This window comes from Ceratotherium simum, chromosome 10 (assembly GCF_057802395.1).
Source record: "Ceratotherium simum simum isolate JZ-2026a chromosome 10, ASM5780239v1, whole genome shotgun sequence".
Lineage (NCBI taxonomy): Eukaryota > Metazoa > Chordata > Mammalia > Perissodactyla > Rhinocerotidae > Ceratotherium > Ceratotherium simum.
This window is the reverse complement of record NC_141909.1, coordinates 68,013,540-68,039,872: the sequence shown is the minus strand read 5'-3', so window position 1 is coordinate 68,039,872 and position 26,333 is coordinate 68,013,540. Positions and strand designations below refer to the sequence as shown.

Genomic DNA, 26,333 nt, shown 5'->3' with positions numbered 1-26,333 from the left:
GGCAGCTATTCTGGACTTAGGGAAGTGAGGCAAGATCCAGAGACTCAGATGTTAAGGACAGTGTCAGGGGCTCAGGGAAAGAGCCAGGCAACAAGAATCAGAGGCCTTGGCATCAGAGAGTCTGTGTACCAGTCATGGATGAAAGTGTGTGTGCGTGTGTGTTTGAATGGAATTGACAATCTCTTTTCACCTATTCCTGCTCCCTTTGACCCTGCGGATTCTTTAGCCCCCAGCTCCTACAACTAATACGTTTCTCCCAGGACTGTCTAACACACAGCCTTTGGCATTTCCACTGTTTGACTTCAACAGACGATTCTCTCTTGATTTCTCTGTACTTGCTGGATTTGGGACCCGTAGATTCCCTCTATCTTGCACATATTCCATTTCCCCATGGTATATGGTCTCCTGGGATCTCGGCTGGACCTTGGACACAGAGAGTTCCTAAATGTGGATGTGAGTGCCTTTGCCTTGAGGAAGCAGAAAAGACTTCACATAGGTTGAGGTGACATATGACATGGGCTTTGAAGATGAGAAAGAAATTTCAAGGTGGACATGAAAGTAGAGAAAGGGCATTTTAAGGAAAGAAAAATGTATAAAGGGCGTGGTTTATTTGGGGAATTGTGAGAAGTTTCATGTCCCTGGAGGCAATGGTGAATTGTAGGAGATGAGGTACAAATTTGCTCTTCAGGGGACAATTTTTCTTTTTCTACCAGTCTTTCAGCATGAGCCAGTGAAATGTGAAAATGACTCTCCCTGGTTGACGTCCACGGCCTTTGGAAGACAATCACAGTATTGGGAGAGAATGACTCAGATCTGAAACCACCAGATGGAAGAGTTCGTGTTTTTCCTGAAGAGCTCCAGGGACACAGAACTCCCCACATTCCTTATAATTCTTCCCAACTGTTTTCTGACTCTTTTTGGTCAAAAGAGTCTCTTTCTTTCCAATTAATATCCAATTTTAAAAAACATTTTAGTTAGAGTAATAAAAGTTTCCAAAAAGCTTATAGTGTCCCTTAGGGATTTAAATATTTCAAACTTATTTTATTCTATTTTTTTATGAGGAAGATTGGCCCTGAGCTAACATCTGTGACCATCTTCCTCTATTGTGTATGTGGGACACCACCACATCATGGTTTGATGAGCAGTGTGTAGGTCTGCACCAGGGATCCAAACCTGCAAACCCCAGGCCACCAAAGCAGAGCATGCGAACTTCACTACTATGCAACTGGGCCGGCCACTCAAACTTATTTTAAATATTCTTTTTGTGTGTGTGTGTGTGTGAGGAAGATCAGCCCTGAGCTAACATCCATGCCAACCCTCCTCTTTTTGCTGAGGAAGACTGGCCCAGGGCTAACATCTATGCCCATCTTCCTCCACTTTATATGGGATGCCGCCACAGCGTGGCCTGATAAGCGGTGCATCGGTGTGCACCCAGGCTCCAAACCCGGGCCGCCAGCAGCGGAGCACACGCACTTAACTGCTACGCCATGGGGCCGGCCCCTCAAACTTATTTTAAATGTAAAATTTTATTAGAGAACATTAGGAAATTACTAATAGTCCCACCATCTAAATATACTTACTAACATTGTGAAGTATTTCTAGTCTTTTTTTGTATGCTCAATGATTTTTTCTGAACTAAATTGAAGAAATTTTCTATATGCAATACTTTTATCACTTGTATTATTAAATTTTTAATTATAAGTAATGTAAATATCTGAGAAGAAAACTTTGGTTCTATTGTGCATTATTTTCCTCAAGTATTTGGAAAAAAAGTAATCGGTCTTTTAAAGTTGGAGATTCCTACTTCAGACAAGTCCTGGGAGATGAAGTGATGTTTCAACTGGTTCAGAATAAAATATAGCTAAAGCTTACTATCAATTTTTGTAAATTTTGCATTTTTAGTAGAACACAACATGGTCAAGTAATTCCATCTATAGCTAAAGTACGCGTGTTAAATCTCCATCAATCTCTACTGAGGATTTAGTTCCTCCTTCCTCTACCACTCACTCTCTGTGTGGTTTTGGGCAAGTCATTTAACCTTCCTGTGCCTCAGTTTTTTCATTTTTGAAATGAGGATAATAATAATAATTTGTGTAAGGATTTAATGAGTTAATATTTATAAGGTCTTTAGAATGATGCCTAGCACCAAGTAATCAATAAATGTTAGTTATACATATTTTTAAAAATTTTACTTCAGACACCTCAGAAGTTAGATTTACTGCTATTGCTGACAGTAGTAAAGTCACAGAGGAAAAATTTGAATCTATTTTTCAGCGTAATAAGATTCAGATATACTCTGAGTATTAAAATTTTGAATAATTTTGTTGAATATAGATTAAGGTTCTCCTAATGCCTTCCCATTGGGGAGAAAGGTTTCACCTCAGTTGACGGGGTCAAAGAATGTTCTCCTTCCATTTGTATGCAGGCAAGTCTCTAGCATTCTAATCAACTTTGAAGAGGCAAGGAATACATTCACGTTCTCTCACCTTTGTATTCCCAGGAAATGAAAGATAGCAAAATCCAGCACCATCTTCTCGTTAAATTTAGGAACAGGACTCATCCTTTAATTGAATTCTTATCTAATGACTCAGAGCTTTAAGGAAACTGAGAACTTTGGTTTTGAAGTTTGTTATCTATGTTAATTAGGACAAAATCACGATTATCTAGTTCTTGTCTGCCTCCTTTCACCCTTATACACCACATCACTTCTCACATCCAAATATGTTTATGGTTGATTAATAAGAGTGAGCATTTAGAATATTGTATTATATATTTTTTATTGAGGTATAATTGACATACAACACTATATTAGTTCAGGTGTACGACATAATGATTTGATATTTGTATATATTGCAAAGTGATCACGATAATAAGTCTAGTTAGCATTCATGACTATGTATAGTCACAGAATTTTTTTTCTTGTGATGAGAACTTTTAGGGTTTACACTCTTAGCAACTTTCAAATATGTAATACAGTATTGTTAACGATAGTCGCTATGCTGTTTAATTCATCCTTCTGATGTATTTATTTTATAACTGAAGGTTTGTACCTTTTGATTCCCTTCACCTATTTTGTGCAGCTCCCCACCCCCCACCTCTGTCTGGCAACCTCCAATTTGTTCTCTGTATCTCTGAGCTTGTGTTTTTTTAGATTCCACATGTAAATGAGAACATATAGTATTTGTCTTTCTCTATCTGACTTATTTCACTTAACATAATGCTCCTGAGGTTCATCCATGTTGCCAAAATGGCAAGATTTCCTTCTTTTTTATGGCTGAATAATATTCCATTGTATGTATATATACTGCATTTTCTTATCCATTCATCCATTGATGGCCCCTTAGGTTGTTTCCATATCTTGGCTATTGTAAATAACGCTGCAAGATATATGCACAAGGGTGCATATATCTTTTCCAGTTAGTGTTTTCATTTTCTTCAGATAAATGCCCAGAAGTGGAATTGCTGGATCATGTGGTAGTTTTATTTCTAATTTTTTGAGGAACCTCCATGCTGTTTTCCATAGTGGCTGCACCAATTTACATTCCCACCAACAGTGCACAAGGGTTCCCTTTTCTCCACATCCTCACCAACACTTATTAGTTCTTGTCTTTTTGATAGTAGCCATTCTAACAGGTGAGAGGTGATATCTCATTGTGGTTTTGATTTGCATTTCCCCGATGGTTAGTGATATTGAGCATTTTTTCATTTACCTATTGGCCATCTGTGTGTCTTCCTTGGAAAAATGTCTATTCAGATCCTCTGCCCATTTTTTAATAGGATTTTATTTATTCATTTTTCTGCTATTGAGTTGAATGGGGTCTTCACATATTTTGGATATTAACCCCTTATCAGACACATGATTTGCCAATATTTTCTCCCATTCAGTATGTTGCCTTTTCATTTTGTCAACTGTTTCCTTTGCTGTGCAGATGCTTTTTAGTTTGATATGGTCCCAAGGTGAGCATTTTTTATGAGAAGCACATATTAGAGCTAAAGGTGTAGTTTATCCTTCCTTCTTTCCCAAGGGATTGGTGATTTAGCTCTTGTGTTGGTGACTGGGTTGAGAGCAGAAGCCATGATAACAGTAAATAGCAGTGATTTGGGGATTCTACAAGTGCTAGTGTTCAGGGAGAAGGTTGCCCTCTGAGAGGGAATAAATAAATGAGTCTACATTAATGGGAAAATATATACCTCTCAAACAGTAGCTGACACCAGTAAGACCTTAAGTAGTGATGTTTCAGTGAAACTTTCTAGGGTTGGGTATAATGGGAAAAAATACTGACAAACAGAAGGCAAATGTGCACAAGAGACTGACTAGAGAAAGCAAACTATACATCAAAACAAGGTTGCAGCCCAGAAATCCGGATTTATTAGAATCGCTCATACACTGACAGGCTGAGCTAGTCTTTCAGCATGTCAGTTTATTGCGAAGTGCCACCTGGCATGAGGACTCTGAAACTTGGGATCCTGTTCCTGGGCAAAGTGTGTAAATGTTTTCCTGCCAGTGTCCATTCACAGTGCTAATAGCAATAGTGTTTGTTTAAGCTGTATCTTCTAAGACTTATCAATTTGTGCAGCTTAACTCGCTTCTTAGATCTTAGGACCCCACATTCTGCCTGTATCCATCCTACAGTCTCTGCAGTAATGGAGCTTTACCTAGTAATTCTTGCCTAGTTTCTACCGTGGTTGTGATAGCTGTATTTTTAGCTACTGAGAGACCAATGGTATCTGTCTTAAATGCTGATTTGTGGGTTCTGAGAAATTATAGAAAGAACCAGAAGTCCTGGAGCTGACTTACTATAACTCATGTTACTCAGCTGTGTTACAGGATTGCCAAGCTGCACAACCTTTTGTTTGCAGGCATGGATGTCCCTCCTCTCAGGGTCCCTTCTTTCCCTGCCTCCATTCTATTTTCAGAAAGCCCTTTCCCAAGACTCTAGGGCACCACTGTCCAATTTAACTTTCTGTGACAGTGGGAACATTCTACATCAGCACAGTCCATAGGACTGGAATGGCTGCCTCATAGAGTAGATACATTTAATTTTCAAAGAAACTACCAACCTGTTTTCCTTCCACAGTTTGGAGAGTTCCGGTCTCTCTACATTCTCACCACGGTTGTGTCCAATCTTTCTAATTTGGGCCGTTCTGATAGGTATGTAATGGTATCACATTGTGGTTTTAGTTTGCATTTCCCTAATGAACAATGATGTTGAGCACCTTTTCATGTGCTTGCTTGCCGTTTGTGTATCTTTGGTGAAGTGTCTAGTTGGATCTTTTGCCCATTATTTTTAGGTTGTTTTCTTGTTGTTAAGTTTTGAAGAGTTCTTTATACGTTCTGGATACAAGTACTTTATCAGATACATGCTTTTCAACAATTATATCCTAGTCTGTTGCATGTCTTTTCTTAATAGATTTCTTAATAGTATCTTTTGAAGAATAGAAGTTTTTAATTTGGACAAAGTCCAATTTATAATTTTTTTAATGGATTGTGCTTTCATTGTTGTGTCTAAGAAATCTTTGCCTATCCTAAGGTTACAAAGATTTTATCCTATGTATTTTTCTATAAATTTTCAAATTTTAGATTTTACATTTAGGTCTGTGACCTATTTTGTGTTAATTTTTGTATATGGTGCAAGATACAGGTCCAAGTTCTTTTTTGTCATTTGGATATCCAATTTTCCCACCATCATTTGTTGAAAGACTGTTCTTTCTCTACTGCATTGCCTTTGAAACATTGTCAAAAATTAGTTTTCCATATATGTGTGAATTTATTTCTGGACTCTTTATTCTGTTTCATTGATCTGTTTGTCTATTATTATACCAAAACCATGCTGTTTTGATTACTATAGCTTTATAATAATTCTTGAAATCATGTATTGTTAGCTCCCCAACTTTGTTCTTTTTTAACATTGTTGGTTATTCTAGGTCATTTGCATCTCCACATGAATTTTAGAAAGGTTTTCAATTTTTGTTTTTAAAAATCCTCCTGAGATTTTTGTTGTAATTGTGTTGACTCTATATATCATTCAACTCTCTATATAAATATATGTATTATTATTATTAAGAATTGATATCTTAATATTTAGCTTCCTGAACCACAGATACAGTGTATCACTCCATTTATTTAGGCCTTCTTTAATTTATTCTAGAAATACTTTGTAGTTTTCAGTGTATAGATAATTTACATCTTTTATAAGATTTATCCTTAATATTTTTTGGTGCTACCATAAATAGCATTTGTATTTTTTATTTCAATTTTGAATAATTCATTGCTAGAATAGAAATACAATTGGTTTTTGTAAATTAATCCTACATCCTGCAACAGTCTTTATACACTTGGATTTAAGGAATTAGATTTCTCACAGATGCCCTTTATAAGGATGAGGAAGTTCCTATCTATTCTTAGTTTCCTGAGAGTTTTATCAGGAATGGATGTTGGATTTTGTTAAATGGTTTATATACATCTATTGAGATCATCATGTGCTTTTTTAAGTTTATTAATATATAAATTACATTGATTTTTGAGTATTAAAATAGAACTATTCCTTCTAGTAAACCCAATTATGATAAAATCTATTACCAGGCTTATGGTCCAGAGAAACTACCATATCAAAGCACATAATATCCTCTTAATACTAGACAACAGTCTGAGACTAAACACTATAAATCTGAAAACAACTTCTATCTTAATTGAAATGAATTAAACAGACAAGAGCTACTTGCATCTCTGACTAGAGACTAATTGATTTAAAAATGAAAACCTCAGTTGGTCATAACGTGTTTTTAACAAACATGATGCACATGAGGGTTTTTTTTTTTTTTTATGGTTTCTTTATTTTGTAATGTCTTTGTCTAGTTTTGGTATCAGGGTAATGTTGGCCTTGTAGAATGGATTGGAAGTATTTCCTCCTTTTCAAGTTTGAAAAAAACACTTGTGTAGAATTGGTATTATTTCTTCTTTAAAGTTTTGGTATAATTTACCAGGGAAGATATCTGGGCCTGAAGTTTTTGTTGTGGGAATGTTTTAACATATACATTGGATTTCTTCAATAGATATTGGGCTATTCAGGTTATCTATTTCTTCTTGAAGGAAATTTGGAGGTTCGTGTCTTTCAAGGAATTTTTCCATTTCATCTAAGCTGTCAAATTTACTGGCATAAATTTGTGGAAAATATTCCTCTATTATTCTTTTAATATCTGTAGAATCTGTAGTGTTGTCACTATTCTTATTCCTATTTAGTAATTTGTGTTTCTCTATTTCCTTATCAGTTTGGCGAAGCATTGATCAATTTTATTGATCTTCTAGAAGAATCAACTTTTGATTTTATTGATTTTCTCTTGTTTTGCTGTTTTCATTGATTTCTGCTCTGATCTTTATTTCTTTTTTCTGCTTACATTGGGTTTAACTGCTCTTATTTGTCTAGTTTATTATAGTAGAAGCTATAGATGTTGGTTTGACATCTTTCTTCTTTTCTAATATAAGTGTTTAGTGCTATAAATGTCTCCCTAAGTATTGCTTTAATGGTATTCTGACACCAACTAATGTACTGCAATTCAGTTCTGACACTAACCATCCGGAGTTAACATCAGACTCCACAGGCTTAAGCCCACAGTTGAACAAGACTGCCCCCACTTTAGATGTCACTCACAAATGGGGTCCCCAGGCCACCAATACTTGCTGGCTACAAATTTGGAGGTTCCCATGATCCCCTCAGGTTTGATAATGCACTAGAACGACTCACAGAATTCAGGAGAGCACTATACTTATGATTAGAGCTTTCTTATAAAGGATACAAATCAGGACCAGCCAAATGAACAGACACATAGGGAAAGGTCTGGGAGAATCCTGAATGCAGAGCTTGCATGCCCTTTCCCTGTAAAATTAGAACACATTACCTTTCTATCACAATTCAGTAACCAGGAAGCTCTGCTGAACTTCAGTGTCCAGAGTTTTTATTGGGGTTGCATTATATGTCATTGGCTATGTGATTTAACTCAATCTCCAGCCTTCCTCCCCTTCCTGGATAGCAGGCTGACACAAAGCCCCAAACTTCTAATATCACGATTGGTCTTTCTGGTGACCAGTCCCCATCCTGAGTCATCTCATCTGTTAGCATAAACTTAGATGTAATACAGGGGCTTGCGAATAAAAAAGACACATCTGTTACTTAGGAAATTCCAAGGATTTAGACTTATCCCAAGAATAAGGGACAAAGGCCAGTCAAATTCTTTATTATACAACACATGGCATGTCACCAATTTTGATATGTTTCAACTTGGGTTTTCATTTAGTTGAAAATACTTTCTAGTTTTCCCTTTGACTTCTTATTTGACCCATGGGTTATTTATAAGCATGTTAGTTTCCAAATATTTGGAGGAATTGCCATTTTTTTCTGTTATTGATTTCTACCTTCACTATATAACTTGAATCCTTTTAAATTTACCGAGGCGGTGTTATAGCCCAGAATCTGGTCTATCTTTGTAAATGTTTGGTGTGTACTTGAGAAGGATGTATATACTGTTGCTTTTTGGGAAATTGTTCTATAAATGTCAATTATGTCAAAACGGTTGGCAATATTTTTTGAATATTTTATATCCTTATTGATTTTATGTCTATTTGTTCTATGAGATAAGAGTATGAAAATCTCCAACTATAGTTGTGCATTTCTTTAGTTTTCCTTGCAGTTCTATCAGTTCTTGTATTTTGGAGCTCTGTTATTAGGTGCATAAACATTTAGGATTTTTATGTCCTCTTAATGAATTGACCATTTGTCTTTATGAAAAGGCCATCTTTATCGCTGATATTATTTATTCTGAAATCTACTTTGTCTGGTATTAAAGAAACCATCCTAGGTTTCTTTTGGTTAGTATTAGAATAGTATATCTTTTTTTCATTCTTTTACTTTTAACTTACCTGTGTCTTTATATGTAAAGTGTTTTTCTTGTAGACAGTGTATAGTTGGGTCTCGCTTTCTTTATACATTCTGATAATCTTGAAATCTTCATTGGGGTGTTCAGACCATTTCCATTTAATGTAATTATTGGTTGGTTAGATGTGCATCTATCATCTTGCTATTTATTTTCTATTTGTCTTTTCTGTTCTTTGTTTCCTTTTTTTCTTTCTCTTTTCGAGTTAATTGCATATTATTTTAATTATTTAATTTTCTGTCTTTTGTTTTCTTATAAGTGGTAACTCTTTGTTTATTTAGTTGTTGCTGTCTGATTTATAGTACACATCTTTTACTTGTTGCATTCTAGCCTCAAGTGAGATTATATGACATCACTAATAGTAAAAGAGACTTAAATATATACTTCCTTTACTCCACTCCTATCCTTTGTGCTATTATTGTTATACACTTTCATTTTATATATATTATAAACCCCACATTGCCTTGTTATTATTTTGATGTAGAAAGTCAATTATCTTTAAAGATATTTAAATAATAAGAAAAAAACTTATATATTTGCCCCTGTAGTTACCATGTCTTGTGCTCTTCAGTCTTTTGTGTAGATTTATATTTCTATCTGGTATCATTTTCTTTCTTCCTGAATAACTTGCTTTAACATCTCCTCTCTTTGCATTTCTAATAGTGTGGATGCGCTGATGATGAATTCATTCAGCTTTTGTAAGTTTGAAAAAGACTTTATTTTGCCTTCATTTTTGAAAGGAATTTTTGCTGGGTACAGGACTCTATCTTGGCCATTTTTTTCTTTCAGTTCTTTGAAGATGTTGCTTCACTGTCTTCTCGCTTGAATTGTCCAGTATCTTAAAAACCATTGTTTCATACATTTTGTCTATTTTGTGTTTGTTTCATGTGGGATGATATATCCATTTCCCTGTTATTTCATGTTGGCTGCAAACATAATTCTGGAACCAAATTTTTAATTTAATTTAATTATTTTTAATTTAAATAGTCACATATGGCTAGTGGCTCCCATATTGAAAAGGGCAGTCTAGTGAATGACGGCAAGTGTACTGCCTGAAGTGGAACAAGCCTGGGATTTGGTCTCATGAGAGCAGTGAGAGATGGTACATTGGACAGCTCCCTGGGACTTGCTGCCTTAGCCAGTGACTTTGAGACTACAGACTGTTCCTATGACCACGCCTGACAAGGACTGTTTGATGCTGAGATGAAGCCTATCATTCCTCCTTCTTGGCTCTCTACTAGATTGAGAGCATTAATTTGCAGAAATCTGGCTTGCTTTCTTACTTCAGTGATGTGGTTTCTAAACTCTCTGTAGGCTGTGTCTAGTTGCTATTCTGTTATGACCCTGGGTCAAATGCCCCATGGGAGCACTTAGGAAGTGTTGCCAATTGACTGACAGGACAATATAATGTTACTGTGATTTTATGTTTATGAAATGAAAGCTCATCTCTTTCCATATGTGGAGTTAAGGATTGATACTAGTAAATGAGACACTGACCATTTTTCCATTCAGAAATATTATTAGCCCCAGACACATTAAAACTTAGGAAAAAAAGTAGCTTTTGTTTTATTTTTAAAATCAATTAGTCTCTAGTCAGGGATGCATGTAGCACTTGCCTGCTTAACTCATTTCGATTAAGATGGTTCAGAGATTGTTTGCAGATTTACAGTGTTCAGTCTCAGACTGTCGTCTGATATTAAAAGAATATATGTGTGTTGATGTGGTAGTTTCTCTGGGCCATAAATCTGGTAATAGATTTTTATCACAACTGAGTTTACTAGAAGGAATAGTTTTACTTTTTGGCACCTCCACCAAAAAAGGTAGACATGCTTGAGACCGATTCATTCATCCCCAAACTACTTGCTGATTATCTACTATGTTCCAGGCACTGGAGATAAAACAATGAACAAAACAGACAAAAATACCTCACTTCACAGAGATTATATTGTAACTGGAGGAAATAGTCAATAAACAGTAAATAATTGAAAAATATAGAATTTGAGATGGTATTAAGTGCTATGAAGTAGAATAAAGCAGGAGGGGGAGTAGGGAGTTCCAGGGTGGCTGCAATTTAAATAGGGTGGTTTAGAAAGACCCATTGAGAAGGTGATATTTGAACAGAGGACTGAAAGAAGTGAAAGAGTGACCCATTCAGCCATTCAGATATTTAGGGACGAGCATTTCAGGTAGAAGGCACAGCAAGTGCAAATGCCCTTAAGCAGGAATGTGCATGGCACGTGCGTGTGCAAGCAACAGCAAGGGAGCATTTCAGACATAGGAATACACCTTGGATTTTCCAAATGTATCACAGACTCTGGTAACCTCATCGTTCATCCTCTTACTATTATTATATATGCCCTGTACAAAGCCTTTAACTTATGTCTAACTTTATGTTTGCGTGAACTTATTTTTTATTTATTTTTATACTCTACGTTATTCTAAAAGTGTTTTTGATAATTTGTAACTGGATCTTTTGTGTTCTGTCTCTTTTCCCAGGAATACCGCTATTAGAGTAATTTTCCTAACACACAGTTTTAATCACATTCCTCTCCTACTCAGGAACCTAAAACTGCTTCTTTAATCAAATCTAAAATTTTAATTTTGCTGTTCAAAGTCCTCTGTCAACTGGTACAATTATCCTTTCACATACCTAGCTCTGCATTGTCTCTCTGTATGTCATACTTATTCCCACCCAGGCATAAGGTCATGCTCGTCCCATTGCCATAAGATGCCCCCATTTCTCATTGCCAATTTATTTTATACATATCCTTGAAACCAAAACACAGATATACCTCATTTTTTTCCAACAAAGCATTTATTGGTTATCTTATATGTACCAGGCAGGGAATAACGTGAAACCTGATGCAATTAATCAGTCCCAAATGATTGCTTTTCTCTTGGACTCCTACAACGGTCTAAGCTATACAACAGAACGTCATATTTCACGAAATATTCTTGTTAATTTTCTATTTTGAATACATCTTTTCTCCACAGGTAAGTTGTAAATTCCTTGAGGGCAGCAGCTTTATCTTTCGTTACTTTGCATTTTCCACAGTGCCTAGTATAGTAGAGCAAATTAAATGTGTGTTGATAGATTGATTTAATTCCAAAGGTTTTTTAGAAGGTCACAGCAATCCTCTGAAGGTCTTCTTTTTAAATTACATTTAATTACTCTTCCATCTTATTGATTAAGTAAAAATGGCACCTTATACAACACTGTGATAAATAGAAAGTGTTTCATTGGCCAGAGGGATCATCCTAGTCTTTTATAATAGTGGATAAAAGATGTGTCATCTGCTCTCTCCTTTCAGTTGGTGGTATTTTGATCAGTACAGACATGACAGGACATCGATGGCTGCAGCAGTGATAAATGTGGTCTAAGGCAGATAATGTTGAGTGCTGTGCTTGAGATGAGCCCATTCATCATGCGTCCCTCTCCATGGGTGGGTGAACAAATCCCAAGGTCCCATCGTTCGTGATGGGACAAGACACATCTCCCTCTTTCATGGTACAGCAAGAAAGCTGTTTAAATTTTCATGGCATCTGGGAGGTATCCACGGAACCATGCCTTACAAGATGACTATATTCTTGTAGTCTGGCTCTAGACTCTAGCCACATTGGGCTCCTTCTGTTCCTCAGCTATGCCAGGCCCTTTCCTATCCTCATGCCTTCTATTTTTTTATTTTTTTTTAATTTTTTTTTGTGAGGAAGATCAGCCCTGAGCTAACATCCGTGCTAATCCTCCTCTTTTTGCTGAGGAAGGCCAGCTCTGAGCTTACATCTATTGCCAATCCTCCTCGTTTTTTTTCCCCAAAGCCCCAGTAGATAGTTGTATGTCATAGTTGCACAGCCTTCTAGTTGCTATATGTGGGATGTGGCCTCAGCATGGCCGGAGAAGCGGTGCGTTGGTGTGCGCCCAGGATCCAAACCTGGGCTGCCAGTAACTGAGCGCACGCACTTAACCGCCAAGCCACGGGGCCGGCCCCCTCATGCATTCTAAATTTGCTGTCCCTTCTACCTCAAATGCTCTTCTCTCAGCTCTTCAAAGGCTCATTTTCATTCTTCAGCTCTCGGCTCAAATACTGCCTCCTCCAGGCAGCCTCCTCTGATCACTTTTATTTAAAGAAGATGCCCTTCCCCACCCCCTCCTAACACCCCGTACTGTTATGTCACCTTTTCATTTCTTTCATAGTATTTATCCCAGTCTAGCCTAGCAGAGGCCTGGTGCTTGGTAGGCCCTGAGTAAAAATGAATTGAGTAAAAGAACAAATAACCTGTTGTAAAACAATAACAAAGTATTATTTACCAGCATATTTTATCACCCCATGCTTTATATGAAGGGGGATGTACACAAACCACCTGTGCAGCACTTGACTCAATAATTTATAGCCTTAATAATTACTATAGCTTTTATTTGTACAAATAGCAGTAAAAAACTTAAAATGAGAAATGCCCTATTGATCCATATCATTATCCTGTTGTTTTTTCGTTCCCTAAATGGCCCTAGCTTCCCTTAATAACCTTCAGGTTCTCTCTTAGCTCTGTGGGTTTCCCTCTGATTAAACTCATTTAATCTTTCCCTCAACCACAGGGCAATGCTAATGTGAAGCAGAATCCTTCATCTGTGTTGTGCTTTGCTGCACAGAAAGCATTTGCATCTTTACTGCAGCTCTGTGAGGTGGGCAGAGCAGGCAGCTCACTGGTCTCCATCGTGGAGATAAGGAAGAGGTTCAAAAAAATAAGTGATGTAACTAAGGTCACACGGCTAGAAAATGAGAGCGAAGGCATAAATGGGGAAAGAGAGGCTCTTCCTGTGTTCGGAGGTGTGCTGCCATGGCCCTCTGAGAGTCTTATTGTCAGTGTCTTTCTGGATGGTGACAGTGAGAACAGACGCTGAGGAAAGGACCTCCTTAACTGTGTGAAAAGAATCGTCATCGCCCTCCACTCTTGTCATGGTCACAGAACTGGTGGTTAGTTTAGAAAAGCGAACCTGTTTCCATGCTCTCAGCCATGTCTATTTGGTTTTCTACGCTTTCCTGGCTGCCCTCTATTCCTTTCGTCAGTTGGCTTGCATTTATCTGAAGTTATTTTGGGCATTCTGCCATCAGCCTGTCTTTCTGGATGTTCTTTTCTTATTAATTTAAGAGTACATAATATGGCATCAAAAGATGTGCTTCAATATGGGAACAAGACTTGACTTTTAAATAAGAAACTCCCAGATTACAATTATCCTAAATAAGGTTTTTGAGACTTTTTCGAAGACAGAATTACCTGACGGAGGGCAGGGGCAGGAGAGATCTAAGAGCATGTTCCAGCAGAAAAAGATATATAAATTTATCAAGCTCACCAGGAAGCTGTATGTACGTCTGTGGTTGCACGGACATCCATATTTTATTGTCCTGGTCTGTCGATCTCAACACTGGGGGTGTTATTGAAAGGACCCTGAGCAGGATTGAAAGGAATGATGTAAGCAGCCTGCTGAGCCTACCAGGAAAGGGATCCTTCGGCTTCCTCAATGCTGCCTGAAATTGGTGTGCGTGGGGCTCTGCCTCTCAGGCCACATAAGAGCTGTGCCCAGAAGTCACATGAGTGGTGAGAGCCCCAGCCTCTTGACGTCTAGGGTCTTGAGTCAGTCACCTTTCCTTCCTGCATCTCAGTTTCCTCCCCTGGGGAAGCATCATCACTGCCTACCCTGTTTGCCATAGTTGTGGGGATCAAATGGGAAACACATGTGAGACAGAACTTGGGCATCCATTAAAATTCTCACAGGAACAGGTTTTCTTCACATTATTAATGCAGAGATAGACTTGTTCCTTGCTAGGTCTGCTAAAGACTTCAAAGTGTCCCTTTGGTATTTCTTCAGCTCTGCCTTTTAATGGTCATTTCATTTCAGCTCAGGATACGAAAGCTACTCAGGCCCTCCACTGTTCCTTCCTATGTCTAGACTGGCGAGGCAGACTTGCATTAAATGTAATTTTGGTGCTGGCAGGCCAGCTGCTGTTGAGGAGATCATGGAATGTGACCTTACCTGGCCTGCAGATGTTAAACACTGCTCGCAAGTGACCCAGCCACTCTGTCCATGTCTCCAGTCTGCGTGCTAAGTCTCTCCATCAGCCAGAAGCAAGCATGTAGGGTAATCTGTTTTGCAGAAGGTTTCGTAGGAATTTATTGCTATTGCTGACATAAGAAAAAGGCAAAAAAAGAAAGACCAGTTTATTTCCAGGCTTTTGCAAAGTAGCAGATGTTTCTTGTGCAAAAGTAATATCATAGCAGCATGTTATATTTGCATAGTATCATATGGTTTTGAAAAACAAACTTTGTTTTAATAATTATACAAGGAATCATAAATATATTCTCATTTAAAAAAATTCAAACATAGAAATGTGTAGAGGCAATGATTTCCTCCGAGAAAAGAAGGCGAACTTCAGGTGACGTAGGAGACGTTGGTTGAAAAAGGCTCTTCATTTTGCCTTTATATTGAAATTTTGGAGTGTATCCTTTCATGTTTTTTTTTAATAAGCATTTGAATACATATATGTACAGCTTAAAAAATAAAGAAAAATTTCTTTATATAAATGGAATTATACTAAACTTATTGTCCAATACTATTTTTACCTACTATGACTTAAAAAGATTTCTAAGTCATTGCAAAATAGATTTGCTGCATTAAAATATATATAGCTAAATGGTATTCCCAGAATTTAATCCCAGCATAATTTAATCACTCCCCTACATAGGAACATTTATTTTGAATTTCTTGATATAACAATGTTGCCATAAACATCCTTGAGCATACATCTTTCTCCACATGTACCAGTATTTCTTTCAGTAGAATAGAAAACTGGAGGAGAAATTGCTGAGTCAGACTTCAGGCTAATTGACGCTCAAGAGATTCAGTTTCCTTTTCTGTAAACTGGTTTACTACAACCTACCTCAAGGGTATTTTGGGGATTAAAAATTCAAATTAAATGTACAAATTATAAATGCAAGCCCATTCTCTCCATTGAAGTCTTTTATAAAAAATAATTTTTAATTCTTTTTTTCCCTTCCTTTTCTCAGGATCATTTTTATTCCTCTATATCTGTTTTATATTAAGACGTTTGGTGTACAGAAGAATAAGTCAAACAACTATTCGAGTTCCTCTCCTCCACCTTCAATTCCATTCTGTTCCTCTTCAGTAGGTGCGAAACAGCTCAGAGAGCTCTGTCTCCAGGGCTTGGCGCAGGCCCTGAGGCAGTGTATGTTAGCCAGCAGGTTAAAGTAGGTCCTGATCCTTTCCCCTGTGGCTCTCGGTGTTGTACATATGGAGGCCCATCAACTGCTGAGAAGGTGATGAAGCAGGGACCCCTTCTGAGGACACTAGAGATGATTTAAGCCACTGCTGAGGAGTTTAGATGTTAGCACCTACTGTCAGCCTCGTGTCTTCACATGACTGCACCATTTTCTCTTCACCCATCTATTCTATTGCCTGAGGAGGCTAGTGCCTACATAGACTGGAAGTCCAGAAGGGACTTCATGGGGTCGGTTTGCCTTCCCCTGAGTCTAACGAGCACTTGATGTGTTTAATAAACACTCTTTAATATAAACAGCGAGGAAAAGGAAACATGCATATCCAAGCTCAGCTCTTGGATCCCTCAGTTCTTCCCTCGGAACCTCTGCAAGTGAATCCACGCTGTTCCTTATGCTCCCCCAAGGAACACGATGAGCTGTTCTTTGGGGCCAGATTTTCAACCTACGATTCTCTGAGAATAGTTCCCATATTGTGGAAGAGCTGAGTATCTGGTCCAATGAGTCAAGAGAGATAAAAGCACAATCCCTTGAAAAAAAGACATGATTTGGTGGCTAAAGAATGAGAATCCAGCTTTTATCCTGTATATGACATTTAACTCAGTGCCGTAGGCATGCCATTTTATCTTATGTTACAGAAAACTTAGGAAATGTTACAGCTGCCTAGGTGCTGGGTTGTTCCCAACATTTACGCCTTCAATATGCTTTAGATTTTAATTCAGAGTATGAAATAACAGGGCCACAAAATGCTGATGTATGTCTTTGGCTTTTTGGTTGAATTTAGGGACCCTCGGACTTTCTTACATTTTGTTTCTATGTTATCCTTAAAAACCACATGCCACTCCTCTGCATCTTGTTCTGATCACACAAAGAACTCTCTCGACATTATCCTAGACTCTTCTGCCTCTTTCATCCCAGGAAAACAAAGCTTTGAGTCCCTTCTGTTCCTGTCTCCTCCTTGTCTTATTTCAATATCTGTCTACACACCAGTCTTTACATCCAGAAAATTCTCCCACTTTCTTCCCAATAATAACTCTTCTTACCTCTAATCTTCCTATCTTATTCCACTTTTCAGATTTCCTTCACTCCTTTAAAACGTTTACATTTATGGACTCTGGCATGATTTCTTTCACCAATCATGACAAAAATATCTCCCTTAGCTTTCGGTACCTAGCACAGTGCCCACCATATACCACATGGTCCATAAATATTTTTTGAATGAATGAAGGAAAAGAAAAAGAACTCCTTCACAAAAAGAACATGATGATAAAATGTGAGTGATGAGTGCATGCCTACTTATTGGGGTAATAATGATATCACGTCAAAGTTGCATTGGGCTCTACTTTGCAGGAAGCACATTGTTGCCTCTGCTTGGAATGCGCCCCCTTCCACTCAGGGGTTCCCCGCTTCCTCACCCCTGACCACTTCCTACCAGTCTTTCAAGACTTGGTTTAGGGTCACCTCCTTCAGAAAGCCTTCCAGAGCCACCAGTGCTGAGCTAGGGCTTCTCCTCTGTGCTTCCAGAGCATACGCTGCATATCTCTATTTAGCCGTTATCTCATGGGACTGGCATTTACTCCTGTCTCTGTCCCCTCATCCCAGTAGACTGAGTTATTCTTCCCTGGATCCCTGGTGCCTAGCAAGGGTCCTGGAACATTGAAAGCCAACAATGCATGTTGGGGGAATGGATCAATGCAGCATGTTTGGATGACTTTGGAGAGTGAGTAAGAAGGGGAATTGGGGAGTCTTTTAGAAGAGGGACAAAGAGACTAGGAAATGCTTTTTAGGATGAGAGTGAGACCATATTTGAAGGCCTCAGAAATTTTCAAGAGATGAAGGAGGTTCTCTCAAACAAATTAGGTGACTGAGGAGTGAGGGTTGATGAGAGCATGGCCCATTTCTTCAGATTACACAGGCGTATACTACCTTGGTATTTCTTCTCTACTCTCTTTTCTGTCTCCACCATATATTGCAGTGTGGAATTACCTTCTCTTTTCTTGTTTGTGAATGCTCCACGTTATCTTAAGCTCCTTCAGGCAGGAAAGAACAATGTCCCAGAGTTGTGTTTATGCCTGATTTTGTGGGCCAAGCGCTCAGCAAAGACCTGCTCCCTCCTCGACGAGTGTTTCCTAATGGCTTCCTTTAAGGAAAGGGGGCATATCTGTTGTAGGCGACCTGTGTTCTAAAGGTCAGTTTTTCTGGCAAATGATTATTACAATTACGCTTGCCATGGATATTTTATAATTAAAGCCCACAATCCTGTTCTCTAGTTGGGAGAGTTTCAGGGTGGGATGGCTTTTAGATAGACTAACTGCCCTCTGACTTCTTTCTTTTACCCTCATCTCCTTCTTTATGAGACAAAATGCTAAGACTCCCCAGTAGCTGCTCAGAAGAAGGATGCTATCAGGTATCCACAGTGGCTTCTCGAAATACTTGCCTAAACCATCAGGGAGAAAGGCTGTATTTGGCCACACCAGGAGCTTCATCACATTAACATTCAGAGTGTACCTTCCTTTGAGTTAATGAATAATTTAAAATTTTCATCTCATCTGTATATTAATTAGCTGCCTGTTTTCAAAAGCTTTAAATGACACCAGCTCAGGCGTCCTCTCCTCTGTGGCAGGCATCTGAGAGTGTATGTCACAGAAACTTGGTTTGGAGCCCCATTGATTTTTGTGACATTCTTTTTTAAAATGAAATTCTCTCCTCTTCAGGGAACTTGAAATGCTAAAATCAGATGCCCAGAGACACACTGACTAGTGGACTTAATATTTTAAAAGGTATTCCAAAGCTTCTAAGTGACAAATCTGGCTTTTGGAGGAGACGATTCTTACTTTTCATAAACCACGTATCCAGCCCCTAGTCACAGTCAAAAATAATTTGTACTAAAAAAATACGAAGTCAAATATGAAGTCATGAAAATAATCAATTCCCTTTCAACCGGCATGCATGCTCCTGGTGTGAGATCCTGTGCTCTGTTCTTAGCACTGCCCCAGCCACTGTAGTCTTGACTGACTCAATGAAAATTTCTCTGGGGCTTATCCCTATGGCCCTGAGACTCTAATTACACCGGCAGAAGCCAACGGCACAGAATGTTTGAGTCTGCATTTCCTGACTTGGCTGCTATGTAGAGAATTTGTGTGTGTGGACACAGATTTGGATCCATCTAGATCTGTAGTTCCCCTAAGCACGTGCAATGAAGGGATCTGTGTGTGTGTGTTTGTGTGTGTGTGTGTTTGTGTGTGTGTGTGTGTAGGGGAGTGGTACAAGTACTTTTTTCAAGACTGCAAAAAGCTTGGTGGAAACAGCTCGTTTGTGTAAAACAAGATTATACAGGCTAACTAAACAATGTGTTTCTTGGCTGTGGGCTAGAATTCTATTTGAGGAGTCAGAGTATAGAAAGGATGGATACATTTTAAAGCCAGAAAGATTTTGGTTCAACTTGCAGCTCAGTAATTTTCCCACTGTGTGGTTTTATGTGAGTTATTAACTTCTCTGATTCTAAGTGTCTCCACTGGGAAATTGGGAATAACACCCACCAGGCTGAACTGTTGTGAGATTAAGTAGAATGCTATTTGTAGAGTGTCTGGTACGTAGTGGCCACTAACCAAGTGGGAGCTATGATTACTTTGATAGTCATTGTTCTAAACACATCACATTCTGATCAGAAGCTTCAATAGCACACAGCTACCTTTTACTGTTCTCGCTGTGCCAGGTCCTGTGTTAAGGGACCTCATTTAATCCTCATAACTCCACAAAATAGGCACTATTATTATTCCCATTTTCTAGAAGAGAAAACAGAGGCTTGGAAAGGTTTATAATTTTCCCAATCATGTAGGTAGTGAATAGTAGATCAATATTCAGATCCAGTTGGTCTGACTTCAGAACTCTCCCTCTTAACCAGTGTGATTAACTGACGTCCAGTCATATGTGTCTTTAGAAAATTACCCAAAAATGGTGGGGGAGGGCAGCTACTCTCTCTTAAGATATACAGTTAGCTATTTAAATTATTTTAAAACAGGGGTGCCACAAGGGAAAACATAATGAAATGGGTCTTAGGTGATGAAAACGTTGTGAATGGCTGCTTCTGACATAGCAGAAATGCTCTTGCCTTTAGAATAGTTTAAAAGAGGCCGTGAAAGGAAAACCCAGGACCATAAAATGGGTTCAGATCAAGTTTTCTGAAGAGGAGAAAAGCAAGAGCAACAGAGCCTCCAATATTTTAATTTCTGGGAGATCACCTAAGCCTGGGAAGGGCTTGATGTCAATGTGCTCCGTGACCTGGAAAGTGGGGCATCTTCTAAAAACCGGAGCCAGAGTTACAGTTATCAGCTGTCAGCCAGGCTACTAACATGCCACACAGAAAGTTACTAGATGTTATAGAGGTATAATGAAATTATTATTTATTGAATACTCCACAGCTTGAAATGTTGTGGATAATTAATCCACATACAGCTAATTTGGAAAAAGGAATTACTAATTGTTGCCTTCTATATTCCTGTATGATGGACTTCAAGGTCATTTGGGTCTCTCTGTGTGACAGGCGCTGTTCCAGGCTATTGCAGTATTACAGATCTATAGCTTAGGTCATCACAACTGAAATGCAAAGACATGGGCATTATTATTAATTTTAACTCAAATTTACTGAGGTGTTGTTTACATACAGTATACGGCATTCATATAAAGTGTAGATTTGATGAGTCTTAATGGTTGTTTACACCATCAAACTATTGTCACAATCAAGGTACAGAACATTTCCATCACTCCCAAAAGATTTCTTGTGTCCCTTTGCAGTCCATCCCTTCCTCCACTCCTGACCACGGGCAACCACTGATCTACTTTCTGTCACTATAGGTTAGTTTGCATTTTCTAAAGTTATAAGTAAATAGAATCATACAATATGCACTCCTTTTTCTCTGGTTTCTTTCACTCAACTTAATGATTTTGAGATTCATTTATGTTATTGCTCTCCTTTTATTTTTGAATAGTATTCCATTGTATGGATATACTTTATTTTGTTTATTCATTCAATTATTGATGGATATTTGGCTTGTTTACAATTTTTTTTGTTATTATGAACACTCATGAACATTCATGTACCAGTCTTTGCATGGACATTTGTTTTCATATCTGTTGGGTAAATACCCCAGGAATGGGTCATATGGTAGTTGTATGTTTAACATTTTAAGAGACTGTCAAATGGTTTTCCAAAGTTGTTTTACCATTTTCTCCTCCTACCAGCAGTATATGGGTGTTCCAGTTGCTCCACACCTTACCAATACTTGATATCTTCAGTCTTTTTAATTTTAGTCAGTCTAGTAGTTGTGAGAGGTATCTTATTGCCGTTTACGTTTACATTTTCCCAATAACCAATGATATTGAGAATCTTTTTATGTGCTTATTAGCCATTTATACATATTCTTTTATAAAGTGTCTGTTCAAATCTTTTGCACGTTCTAAAAATTGTTCTGCTTGTCTTATTGCTGAGTTGTAAGAGTTCTTTATATATTTTACATATAAGTCCTTAAAAATATATATATATCTCAAATATTTTATCCTACTCTGTGGCTTATCTTTTCCTTTTTTTTTTCAATTTTTATTTTTATTATTTTTTGGTGTGTGTGAGGAAGATTAGCCCTGAGCTAACATCGGATGCCAATCCCCCTCTTTTTTTTTTACTGAGGAAGATTGGCCCTGGGGCTAACATCTGTGCCCATCTTCCTCTACTTTATATGGGACGCTGCCACAGCATGGCTTGACAAGCGGTGTGTTGGTCCACGCCCAGGATCTGAACCTGCGAACCTTTGGCTACCAAAGCAGAATACGCGAACTTAACTGCTACGCCACTGAGCTGGCCCCTTATCTTTTCCTTTTTACTGGTGTCTTTTGAGGCCCATATGTTATTAATTTTGATAAAGTCCACTTTATGAACTTTTTCTTTTATAGTTCATGCTTTCTGTATTCTAACTAAGAAATCTGTGCCCACTCCAAAATTACAAAGATTTTCTTCTAGAAGTTTTATAGTTTTAACTTTTATATTTAGGTCTATGATTCATTTTGATTTTTTTATGTATGTTGTGAGATGCATTAGTTATCTATTGCTGTATTACTCCAAATTATTCTAAAATTTAGCAGCTAAAACAATAAACATTTATTATCTCATACAGTTTCTAAGAGTCAGGAATCTGGATGTGACTTAGCTGGGTGATTCTGGCTCAGTGTCTCTCCTGAGGTTGCAGTCAAACTATTGGCCATGGCTGCAGACATCAGAAGGCTGACCAGGGTTGGAGGATATGCTTCCAGAATGGCTCACTCTCATGGCTGTTGGCAGAAGACCTCAGTTCCTCACCGAATGGGACTCTCTATAGGGCTGCCTGGGTGTACTCACAACTTTACTGCTGGCTTACCCCAGAGCAAATGATCCAGGGAGAATGAATGAGGAGGAAACCAAGGTGTCTTTTATAACCTAGTGTCCAAAGCTAACATACCATCACTTCTGTTTAATTCTACTCGTTAGAAATGAGTCTCTAAGTCCAGCCCACACTCAAGGGAAGAAGAATTAATTTATACCTTTCTAACAGAGGAGTAACAAAGAATTTGTGGACATAATTGGAACTACCACAAGACGTAAGGTTCAAAATTCATTCTTTCCCCTAAGGAGATCCAGTTGTTCTGCTATAATTTGTTGAAAAGATTTTCCTTTCCCTACAGTTGGCATTATTAGCTCTACTTTCCTTTCCAGATGAATAGCATTAATGGGTACATTTCAAAAGCCAACTAAATTTTTTAAAGTCAAGCCTATAGCAAAAAGTGATTAAAACTAAAGCTATATGTATGTAAATGAAAATTTCAAATGATAATATTAATTTCTAATAATGTACTTTCTGCAGGTTTGCATTTTTGATTTGCAATTGAAGTGGTTAATACAATCTTGGGACATTAATCTTGGAAGAAATGTGAGACATTAGCTAATTTATCTCAGTTGTGTTATGAATATAAAAGCAGAAGTACTGGGAGATGAAATGAATGGCTCAGGACATAAGGCAAGATAGAGGCAGATCTGAGAATATTAGCTATTTTGTCTCCAGTCCTAGTCATCTTTCTGATATATCCATAGGTGAAAAGTCCTTGACATGAAAAGTCATGGCCTCGGTCTCTGAAACTATCACATCAAAGTCCCTAAGAGGTACATTTAATCTCACCTTATTAATTACATTCCTGCAAGGGTCTGTCTTGTTCCCTCCCTTCCTTCCTTTATTCCCTTATTTATTCTGTTTCATCTACCCATCCACTCACTTCTTTATTGCTTAATTCTCAAATATTTGTTGAATGTCTTCTCTAGGCCAAGCATTGGTCCAATTGCTCAGGACCCAAACATTAAAAGAACATTGTCTTTGCCCTCAAGGAACACAGAGTCTAGCTTCCTCCTGTGAACACCAGTGTATCATTTCTTTCTATGAGACTAGCTTTTGGACGATGGGCCATTTGTCTATCCCGTCATCATCTAGTGTATTAGTCTACTCAGGCTGCCATAACAAATAGTATAGACTACGTGGCTTAAACAACAGAAATTTGTTTTCTCACAGTTCTGGAGTCTGCAAGTCTGAGATCAGAGTGCCAGCACAGTCAAGTTCTGATGAGGACCCTCTTCCTGGCTTGAAGGTGGCCACTTTTTTGCTGTGTCCTCACGTGGCGGAGAAGTGATTTCTTTTTCTCTTCTTATAAAGCCACTAAGCTCAGCATGAGAGCCCTACCCCCATGACCTAGTCTGACTTTAATTACATGCCAAAGGCCCATCTCCAAATACCATCACATTGGGAGTTAGGGCTTCAACATATGAATTTGGAGGAGATTACAAACATTTGATAATAATACCCAGAAACCAAAACGTCTGAGAAAAATAGTATTTCCTAGAATTACAGGGATTCTAGGAAATGCTTGCCAATACTCCATGTGAAGGAACTACAGAAAGACAGAGGCCTTCTGTCACCAGTGTGGATTTTTCCCCCAGCTTATACTAAACTTCCTTAAGAAATCTGTGAAAGAAAATGCTAGGACTTTGGGGAGTTAGTCACAGAATGTTTCACTTTTAATTTTCTTAACTGGGGTCAAAATCATAGGTGTTGAGTGCTTGACTATGTGTTAGATATTTGAGTTGCAAATTGGTAATTCATTCTGGCACTGGAATTAAGGTGCTTTGGTGGGGTGCGAGCACAAAAATTGCTCCTGTTCATGATGAAAGCCTGCTTCCCCAGGAGAATTGTACTTTATGAAGCTTTATTCTGTGCCTTTTATGTTTAAACCATCATCGAAGCATGGAAAGAGGAAGGCTTTGAAATATACATGTGACAATGGTTCCCCTTCGCACTCCTCCAGCCCAGGCTGTTGCTCACAATTATAGCTGCCACCAGCTGTACTGTACCCTGGATGGGCATTCACTAACAGAAACTTCACAAAGCAGTCAGCTGTCACTTCTTCTTTTCCTCTTAGCTAAAGTGAATAAAGAGTTTTAGTAAATCTCACCAAACAGTTTTAGAAAAGAGAGGTCTATTTCCACAGTTAGTGCAATCCAGTCAGGGTGTAAGATCTACCAAATCAGGCTGCTGTTTTGGCGATGCAACCACTTTGTGATCTTGTGTTAAATACCACTGGCAGCTCAATGGAGGGCACAGAGGCAGAGGCCACTCTGGAGGAGGCTCAATCTGAGTTCTGTTATGGATAGAGGATAAAAAGGAAAGGTTAATTGGCCAGATTGTCTATTCATAGAACTAGAAGGAAGAAAGGAAATTAAGCAAATGGAAATAGAAAGTTTCAAACCTGATCTCTTGTATCAAAGGGCTAGGGAGCACAATTCTCATCCTAAAGGAGGCAACTTTTCCTCTGAGAATAGTTTGTGACGTCCCCTGAAAGGACAAGAGGGTTCTTAATTATAAACATAGACTGACTCTGGAAGGAATTTATCAAAAGGATACTGCACACTCATAGAATCGTTGAGAGAACCAGGTTTGAGGCTCTGCAGCCATGAACGAGACCCAAAGTCACACTGCAGAATGGGCTGAGAACACTGCTCTGCAGCTACCAGGCATTGGATGGGCCAGCTTGTACCCTGCTACTACTGGCCCTGGACTCTGCACACCTACTACCACTGTCACCAGAAGATCCCCAGAGTCCTTCCTCCTCTGCCTTAATGGCTCCCAAGTCCAAGTCTAGGAGGGTGGGTCTGATTGGTGAAGCCTTCGTCACCTGACCATGCCTCACTGCAAGGGAGGCTGGGGAAGTGAGCATCTGGCATTTTCAGCTTTCGTGAGGGGCATAAGCCCTGATTCTCTCTAAAACTCATATGGGCTGTGGGGAGCGGGGACAGGATTCACCAATTATACAAACAGAGTTCAGAAACCGGGCAACCCCTTTGAGAAAAATGTCATATTAATTTGAAAAGTTCTAGTTTCTGATAAGGAAGAAGAGAAGGTAGTGGTGGCATCTAAGTGTAGCTGATGACTAGGAGGATTAATGAGGAGAAAGGTCTCTGCTCCAGAAAAGGATTTGGAAAGGACAGAGTTCAGTGGTTCTCAACCTTGGCTTCAAATAGGATTATGTGGGGAGCTTTCAAAAACTACTATTGCCAGGGCTCCATTCTGGAGCAATTAAGTCAAAATTCCTGGAGGTGAATTATGCTTTCAAATCTCCCTAGTGATTCTAATCTGTGGCTAGGGTTGAAAAACACTGAATGACACTTAAGGCACCTGGCGAAGAGAGACAGGTGGGCTCTAGGGATCATGATGGGCAAGCCCTGGGAGGTGGCATCAATCCACTGCCCCCTTCAGCAAATTTGGTATTTTTCTGATCCAGCGCTGCTGAGTAACGGCAGGAATCCTCTTGCAACTCACTGCCATTTTTAAAGGCCTAACATGATGCAGACGTGTGAGGCTTTTTCAAACCTGAAAAACATCATTGCATGATTAATAAAAGCTCTCTTCTCCAGGCGGTGGAGGAGGGGAGAGTGGGGTAGTTGTGTAGGTTGAGTTTCAGCTCTGGGGATGTGTGTGCTTGGAAACCAGAGCCGGAGCCCACCATCCAAACTCGCCTTTATTTGTCCCAGAATGATTCATTCTTCTACT

At 38.6% G+C, this 26,333-nt stretch overlaps 1 long non-coding RNA gene across 5 annotated transcripts in view; it reads left to right on the top strand.

Moving 5' to 3' along the window:
* The window catches only part of LOC147916167 (uncharacterized), a 162,109-nt gene that overhangs the window by 5,286 nt on the left and 130,490 nt on the right, over positions 1-26,333 (top strand). Inside the window, exon 3 of one of the 5 annotated variants that reach the window (XR_015553466.1) lies at positions 714-1,878. The exons of the other annotated variants lie outside the window; for them this stretch is intronic. This is a non-coding gene — a long non-coding RNA (uncharacterized LOC147916167). Of the gene's footprint in view, positions 1-713; positions 1,879-26,333 lie in introns of those variants that run through there. 5 annotated transcript variants of the gene reach the window in all.